Source organism: Papio anubis, chromosome 14, assembly GCF_008728515.1.
Source record: "Papio anubis isolate 15944 chromosome 14, Panubis1.0, whole genome shotgun sequence".
Taxonomy (NCBI): Eukaryota; Metazoa; Chordata; class Mammalia; order Primates; family Cercopithecidae; genus Papio; species Papio anubis.
In genome coordinates this window covers 72,479,607-72,488,464 of record NC_044989.1, presented here as the reverse complement: position 1 = coordinate 72,488,464, position 8,858 = coordinate 72,479,607, and the positions used below count along the sequence as shown (strand labels likewise).

Below are 8,858 nucleotides of genomic sequence, written 5' to 3'. Positions count from 1 at the left end.
CTGTCTTCTGCACTCCAGACCTCTATGTCCAGCAGCCAGCAGACAGTTCCATTGGCATATCCCTTCACCACCTGGAGCCTACTCTGGCCCAAACCAAACTCAACATCTTGTTCCCCAAGTCTTCTCTTTCTCCCAAGTTCCCTAGCTCACTACATATCATCACCACACACCCAGTTCCCCAGCCTGGAATCCTGGCCTCGCTCCCCACCACCTGCTCCCACCCCTAATCAGTTGCCAAATCTGTCCACTTTTTAATTCTAACTCTGAATATTTCTAAAATCTGTACACTTCTCTTCATCATCCCTGCTACTAGCTTCATTTAGTCTTTAGTATGCCAGCTAACAGCTCAGATTCTAATCCACATTCAATGGGTTTGAATTTTAGAGGAGATTAAATTTAACCTCAAAAGTGCGGGTGGATGAACTTGGGCAAGCCACTGAACCACTTAGTGGCTCAGAGTCTTCCTCTGCAGAGCAAGGATAATAGTACCCACCGACCCACCGCCTGGGTTGGCAGCTGAAATCAGCAAAGTGCTTTTTAAAGTGCCCCGCAGGTAAGAAGGTGCTCAAGAAGTGTTAGTGTATATTACTGTGCTATGATGATCACTTTCATTGTTATTACCTGAGTTATCACCATAGTCTCCTAACTGGTCTCCCTGCCTCAACTCTCATTCTCCACACTGGAGAAGCACCTGAGGCTTAGATAGGTAAAGTATATTGCTCAAGCTAGTAAGTGACAGAGCAGATTTTAAGCCACTTCTAACTGACTCCAGAGCCCTTGTTCTTAGCTACTAAGCCACTCTGCCTGTTTGCAAGCATGAAGAACTAATAAATTTGGAAGAGCAGGATAGTGAGGAAAGAATGAAACCAATGGAGGGAAAATTAGAAGAGTGACTCAGAGGTGCTCCAGATTTTCCATACAGAAGAGATATCAGAGCTGCCATCTGGTTGCTGGGGGTGGGAGACCAGGGAGCTTGTATTGAAGCTGGGTTTGACAGAAAGCATAGAGCTTTGCTGGGGATGCTGATGGACAGAATGTGCTAGAGAGGCAGCAGTTCTCCCTGGAACTTCTTGGGACAGAGTGGTCAGGCCCAGTCAGTGGGGACCAGGTGAAATCTTCACAGGCATGTGCCAGAATAACCTTGGCTGTCAGAACAGTGGAGACGGGGAGTGGGAGTCTCACTGGGAATTGTTCTCTTATGCTCCAGCCACCACACCAGTGTCTGGAGAAGAAACTAGCTAAAGCTCCAGTAGCAGGGCCCCTGTGTGCTTGGAGCTGGGCTGTAGGCATGGGAAGAAAGATAGATGTTCAGACGGGCCACCACCCAGCCTCTTTGCTCTGCCCCTCCATCTCCGAAGAGGCAGTGGGCAGGAGTCTCAGCCTCAGGTGAGAGGAAGTGATTTGGTAGCATTTTGGACTTGGGAATGGAGAGCTCTGCCAACTAGATTCTCAGGTTGGCTCTGCTCTGCGAGGTCTCTGGGAGAGGCTGCTGGTTAGTTGTCTGGTCTGCCTGTGGTGGGATTATGAACAAAAGCCAGCTGGGAACAGCAGGCAGGGTGGACTTGCTTCAGGTATCCAAGCTCTGGATAAGGGGATATTTTTCCGCTCAGCCTTCTGCACCTGAGGCTGGTCACTTAGGTTGTTGGCTTCCCTTCTGCTCCCAAAGAATGCGAAACTTTAAGACAAACAGTCCAGGGCCCCTGTGTACTCTGCTTCCAGCCCAAACCTGCCCCCAAGAGTCCATCCTTCTCTATCTAGCAACCCTTGGAGTTCAGGTGCAGGACGGAACTTTGAATGGCAGGGAGAAGCCCACCCCATTCCTGTCTCAACTGTACCCCTCAGGAGAAGCTGGCTGGACAGGCTGAGGTGAGCAGTATGGAGGGCACTGGACCTTGGTAAGTGACCTCCCAGAGGAGGCTTCTCTGGCATGGGAGGCTGGAAAGGGAACCTGGGGCCCTGCGGGAGGAGGCTGTGCACCAGCTTGTCTGATTCAGCCTGTGCAAAAATGAACAGTGTTCCTTTTAAAAATCAACAATCTTGCGATTTCTGGGATCTGTGAGATGTTTGTAGCTTGTGTGGAGGGTGGGGGGAAGCAGTTTTTAACACCAAGCAACATGAAGACAAATTCACTGAAAGCCACCCAACCACACCCCCCGCTTTTCATATCCGTGTTTTACCTTCAACAAAAGCTCTGGGTTCTCTGTCATGCCTCTTTTTTCTTCCTGGATCCCAATTGTCAAGCTTTCAAGAAAATGCACTTCAGTCCTTTGTCACTGAGTGTAATTTGATAAACTGAGCAGAAACACACTGCTCTCCCCATCCTTTCAAAAACTGTTACTGCCAGAGAAAGAGGATGAGGGAATGAGATCTGAGGTCTTTGAATGGACATTTAAGCACGAGCGCATGCCCACACACACACACACACACACACACACACACACACAGAGTCTCGTACACATGCCAGGACATACAGTTGCCTTGGTGGGAAGAGGCTGAATCCCAGATTCTTGTGTGTGGGGCCCTGGCCCTGGGGTCCTGGGACGAATGCCCTCTCAGCTCCTAGAGACTCCCCTAGTTGCAGGCCCTTGTTGCAACCGCCCAGTGGGCGGTGCCAGGGCAGGTTTCAGGCTATAAAGGGCTCTTGGCTCCCCGGGCCTGAGGGAACGCCATCACTGCGGCAGTGTCGCTGCCAGCCACAGCCAGCTTGGGGCACTGCCGGTGTCCCATTGCCACCGAGCAGGCTACTCTTTTCCAGGCAGTGCCGATTTGGACACAGCTGTCAGCTGCGTTCCTCGCACCTATCCGTCCTCTCCATTGGCAAGTCCTTTTTTGGATTGCTTTTGCTGGGGTTGGGTGTGGGGTGGGAGGAAAAGGACTGAGTTGGGGGCTCTGACAGGGGACGATAGGGGTATTTCCACTTCTTTTTGAAAATTCCTTTTGAGGCAAGTCTCTGAAGCTGAGATTTCTGAGATGAGGTATGACGTGAGGCTTGGTACATATTCAGGCAAAGGAGAAAGAAGCAAAGTTCTTTCCCAAAGGCCACCCCCTTCCTAGAGGGCTGCAGGGGAGTGGATGGGGGCTCCCTCCTCGCTGTTCCTCTCCGAGGGGCTGGGAGTGAGGGGCCAGGCTGTGCCGACATCTGGCTCTGCCAGGTAGAGATGGCTGTATAGTGGTTGCTATCTATAAAACAAAATGAAAATCAACATCTGAAGATACCTGGGGGTGGGGTGGGAGCAAGTGGCACTAAGGAAGAAAGAAGGAGGAGAAGGCAGCCTTTAAGAAATAAACGCACAGAACCCAGAACTGCGCTCTGCTTCGGCAGCACTGAAACAGCAGGATGGTCTCTCCAAGGGGCGGGTGGGCTGGCTGGGCTTCTGGCAGGCAGTGGCTTTCGAGGGGTCAGTGCATTCTCTACACAGCCTCAGAGCCCTCAAAGCTGCAAGGGGTTGGGGGAGAAGGAGAGTTTAGCCCCTACAGGCTCTAGAAAGGCAGAATGCCTGGTACCGTGTTGATTTCCAAGCCGAGCTGGGTTGAGTGCCACCATACACCCCCACCCCCGCCCAGCCTGGACAGCAGGGATCCCAGCCCGTCAGAACAGCCAGGGCACAGGCAGGGAGCGCCCTCTAAGCTGCCCTTGAGGACTGAGCACTGGACGAGGGCTGCCGATCTTGTGGTGCTGGCTCTGGAGGGAGGGCACAAAGTGGGAGAAGGGTAGGCACCTAGGCCTCGGGACGAATACCTGGGGCCGCAAGCTGGGTTCCAGGGGAAAGGGGCATCCCTGACCCACCAGAGTCGCAGTTTCTGCTCTGGCTCCAGAGAAGGGTCTGGGCAGGACCTGCCCCCCAGGTCCCTCTCCTCCACAGCCCCTCAGAAATGTCGTTTCCCCATGGGACTTGGGATCTCTCAGGCAAAGGGCCCCGTCACTGTCAGGCAGTGTACCAAGAAGACTTAGAACAGAAGGGAGCCAGCCCGAGACCCTGGGAAGAATGAGAAGGAGCCGAGAGCTGAGTTTTCCAAGGACTCCTTCGTGCCAGCAAGCCAGAACAGGTCTAAGAGCAAAGAGCTCCCTGAGGCGAAATGCTGCGCTTTGTCCCTCAGGCTAGACGGCTCAAGGTGCAGGCCAGAGGCTGGGAGGACTTTAGCAAACCCTGCTGGTCCCTGAACACACAGCCCTGCTTCCTGCTCGCTGCCTCCTGGTGTCTTTGCCTCTGGACTCCCTGGCCAGTAGGGCCAAGTGGTCGCCTTGATCCTGGACAATTTCCCCCTTTCTGTTTGGCTCCGGTTGGAGGAATTAGAAATGGTTTTAGGGAAAAGAAAGCAAATTAGCATCAATTGAAAAAATTCAGGGCCAAAACTATACAAAATTGAGCATAAAATTGACAGCTCCCTCTGTTGTTGGCTTTAGTTGTCAGAGCATGGACATTAAACAAAGAGGAAGCTGCCGTATGGACAGAATCTCATGGCTCCTGGAGATGTGTGCTGGTGTGGTGGGAGGGGAAACAGGACAATACAATGTGTGTGTGTGTGTGTGTGTGTGTGTGTGTGTGTGGCGGGAGTGAGCATTGAGGGACTCTGGCCCTCTGTTTTCTCATCAATACAAAAAGTAACATGTATATCTAATATCTAAAAATAGTATTATTTCACTATTTTATCTCACTGAAGTAAAACAATAGCTGTAGAAGAGAATTACTGGCTATACAGGACTGCATGCATGTAAGCGACTTGTAAGGGGTAATGCCTTCATTCCTTTGGGTGTAGCAAGTCCAGGGCAGACAACACCCCTGTGCAGCTTTGTGTCTTTGTGAGCAGCAGGACTTTAGGCAGACCTGCCCCTGTATGTGGAGTTTTCTGAGCTAGGGAAGTGGGTGCAGAGGCTGTGCTTGCCCCTTGCCTGCATATTCCTGAGTGCCTGAGGCCTACCTGCTGTATTTCCCAGGCCCTTTCTGCCAAAGACCGCAAATGTCACCAGGCAGAGCTCCACTTGAACTAGCATCTCCTTACTCATGTCCCAGGCTGCTCTGACTGATTTCAAAGTGCCAGAAAGGCTACAGGGTCGTGTGACTCAGGCCCTGAACTGCAGCACTGCAGGCAATAGCTGAAGCCTCGGGGTATGCCCTGGGCCCATGGGAAAGAGGGGTGTGTGTGTGTGTGTGTGTGTGTGTGTGTGGTAGGGGCAGCAGTCTGGGAGTTCCTACAATCAGCCCGGAGGGAGAGGGATGACCATTAGCCAACAGGCTTATCATCCCAAGGCTAGAATGAGGCAAATATTCCCCCCTGGAATACACTTGTGTGCCCAGCACCTCAGGGGTGGAGCTGTGCCCCAGCTTTGGGGCAGTCTACAAGGGGCCAGTCACACTTTCACGGCCAAAGTGATACTTGGTAGTACTGGCATTCAGTCTGGGCTTAGAGACAGGGTCAATCTTTGACCAGGATTAAGGATCATTCTGGGATTTGGCTCAGGGGTCTGTTTTAGGTCAGGGTTACAGGCTAGACTGAGGTTTGGAGCAGGGCTCTGTCTGGGATCAGAGTCAGAAGTCCATCTGAGGTTAATGAAAGAAAGTCCTCTGATGGAATCCGACTGGCAAAGACAGTTGCCGAGCTTTCTGTATCTTAACCACCCTCTTCACAAGCCTGTCCATGGCCTCAGCACCCCCACTCTCCACAGCACCTCCAGGAAGTCTTGGAGTGGAGTACCATGCTCTCCTTTTCATCTTTACGAAGTACTTTGTGAGATTTGAGTAGAGAGGTGGTTCTAATTAGGAAATCCAGCGACTATTGCTGTGGGGCTGTGCCATCCCTGCAGACTTTCCCCAGGATCCCACTTGGCACAGGGTGTAAGGACTCAGAATTTCTCCCCCACATCCCTCCCAACTCCTCCTCTATACCTGAACGGGAAAAGAGGGTGGGCAGTGGAGGACAAAAGGGCACAAAAGCCACCCCCACCCAGGAGTAAGGAGATGGGAGGAAGGCAACTGGTGTGTTGGGGGACTTCTGGGGCTGTGATCCCCACACCGCAGACACTTCCCGTGGTCTCTTGGGTTGGTGGCTGGAAGGTCTTGGGTGTTTTCTGACTGTGACAATGATCCTTTGTGTGTGTGTGTGTGTGTGCGCTCAGTATCAACCTGTGCATCTGTCTGCATTTCTATAAAGCTGTGTGTGTGTCTGTCCTTTAGGAGACGGAGATTTCCACAGGTGGGTTTTCCTGGGTTATCTTGCCCATTTCACCACCTTGTGGCCAGTGCTGTGTCTGAGGGTCAGGCTAGATTCTTAGAGCTCTTCAAGCCAGCAAGGCCTCAACAATCTCCCCCAACCCCATTTTATGTTAGCCTCATCCTCAGATAGAGTGTGGAGTGGCTCTGGCACTTTGATGTGCCCTGTTCAGATGTGACTGTTTTGTGAAACCACCCTGCTCCGAGAATGCTTCCTAGCTCCCTATTTCGGGACCACAGTGGTCCTGACAGGGCCTTCGTGAGTGTCCGGCCCCGAGCATCCTGGGGTGGAAGTCTGAGGGCACTGACAACAGGCGCGGGGTGCTTCGGAACCTACAACTGGGCCCTTTGGACCTATCTCCCACTAGGAAGGGCGAGTGTGGAAAGGGGGAAGAGGGAATTGTTTCCCCGAATCTGTAGTACTATAACTGCCCACCAGGTGGGGTTCCAGGGCAGAGAGTGAAGCCGAGGTGACCTAGCACTAGGAGCTAGACCAGCGTTTAGATCTCTTGCTTACACCAGCCTCGGAAGCGCTCATCCAGGGAGGGACAACACATCTGCGCGCACCTTAGACGCTCACACGCATTCTTGTCTCGTGAACTCTAATGCATAACTCGTACGGGTGCAGGCAAAGTGATCAAAGGGAAGTCTAGTATCGTTAACACACACACTACTCTAAACGAAAGATAGGATATCGACTCTGGTTCCCGGAGTGCGAGAGTGAACGCCAGAGCCAAGGGGACTGAGGGAAGCAGGATGCATGGGAGAGGGAGAGGCAGGCACTAGCTAGACCAGTGCCGGTGTTGCTGTGCGCAGCTCCACGTTAACACAGACTCGCAGGAGGAGAGGCCAGATGACAGATGCACGGATGCGCAGACACACTCACGGCTCTAGAAAGAATACACAAACCCACAGACATGCCACCTTGCTCCTCAGACTTCGGGCCGACGCAAGGCCACGCGCGCGAACACACAGGTGCGGCCCCGGGCCACACTCACACCGTACACAAGCACGCGCGCCGGGTCCTCTACTGCCAGCGCTGAGAAGGTGGCCGTCCTCACCCGGCACGTTTATTTACCAATTTGTATCAATGAACGTTTGTGCCCGTCTTCTCCCGCCTCTGGGTACCGGGGCCGCCGCGTTTGCCCCCGTGCAGGACACTTGCTGGACCAGCATCGGGGTTCCCCGACGCTGCGGGCGGTGGATGGGGACTACAAAAGCAGGGAAAGGGGGTCCCTACGTGCCGGAGAGGAGGGGCTGCAGAGTCAGCAGCCTAGGACGCTGACGGGGACTGGGGAACCTCTAGGTTCCGTAGGGTAAGAGACATATGGCGGGGGTGGGGGGGCGGACCTTAGCATCGGAGGTGTGAGGATGTAGGGATCGGGAATGGGGGATTTGGCTTAGGGGGATTGGGACTAGTAACTGAGGGGTCCCTGGAGATAGGAGCCAGCAAGATCCCGCGGGTTGGAAGCTCGGGACCCTAGGCACAGGTTCGAGGGCTTTGGGCGCCTCCCAGTCGTGGGGGCAGTCAGGCCGGACCTCCGCTGCTGGGGCTCCGGCCCAGGAGGGACTGCTGGGAGCTGGAGGAGGAGGCCGCTGACCTGAGGAGGAAAAGAGGAAGGGAAGGAGCCTAGAAGCCAAGCAGGCACTAAGCGAGTGCGCACCGTGTGTGTGCGGAGGTGTGTGTGGTGTGTGTGTGTGTGCGCGTGTATGTGTTTGTGTGTGTGTGCGCGTAGGTGCGCGCGCGTGTGTTTCATCTCGTCCGTCTGTAGGCGCTGGGCTCAGCGAGACGCCGGCGAGAAAGAAGAGGAGGCGAGAGGTGAACTGAGTTTGATCCTGCGGCGGCTACAAGTGGGTCCCGGGCGGGCTGCGGGCGGCGGGCGGCCGGGGCGGGGCGGGAGGCCGGGCTGCACTCTACAGCTCCGGCCGCGGGCCCGGCCTCTCACCACGCCTCCGGCTTTGTGAGCGCGCGGGTTGGGGGGGGGTTTGCTGGCTGGGCGCCCACGGCGCAGCCTCCCGCCTCTATATAAACACACGCATCGCCTCGCTTTGGACTCAAATTCACATTGAGAGAAGCTTTTAAAACCACCAGCCCTGAAATCCTGCCTCCTGTTTTTCCCCCTCTTTCATTCCTTTTGCCTTCCTTTCTTTTTTCCCCCTCTCTTCCCCTAACAGCAACTCCAGAGCCGAGAGACCGCGTCCCGGGACGGACTGCCTTTTCTTAATTGATACAATAGCCCAGCTCGGGTTTTCCACCTCCTCCCCCAACCCCACCCCGCCTCACCCCTCCCGCCCGCTGCCGTCGCCGCCGCCGCCGCCGCTGCCGCCCCATCGCCCGCCCGGGGCTCTGTCGCCGGCTGCGTCCCGTCCCGGCCGCGGCCCTCCAGCTCCGCATCCGCGCTCGGGCCGCAGCGCCCGCCTCGCCGCCTCGCCCGCCGCGCCCGCCGCTCCTGCCTCAGGGGTGCCGCGGCGGCTCTGGGGCTCGAGCGCGCCGCCCGGGGCAGCCCAGGGACATCTGGGCTCCGGCCTCTCCACTCGCCTCAGCCAGGGAGCTTTCTCCCTCGCCCCCAAAGTTTCTGGGTTCGTTGGAATTTTTGGATTCAGGATTTTTTTAAAATTCTTTTTTTACCTAGGAATTTTGGGGCCATA

At 54.9% G+C, this 8,858-nt stretch overlaps 1 long non-coding RNA gene across 1 annotated transcript; it reads left to right on the top strand.

Annotated features, from left to right (window-relative positions):
• Positions 1–7,457: 7,457 nt before the first annotated feature.
• Positions 7,458–8,495, top strand: LOC116270299. Its single transcript, XR_004178311.1, has 3 exons — positions 7,458–7,525; positions 7,982–8,060; positions 8,385–8,495. It is a non-coding gene; the product is annotated as an uncharacterized LOC116270299 (long non-coding RNA).
• Positions 8,496–8,858: the final 363 nt, after the last annotated feature.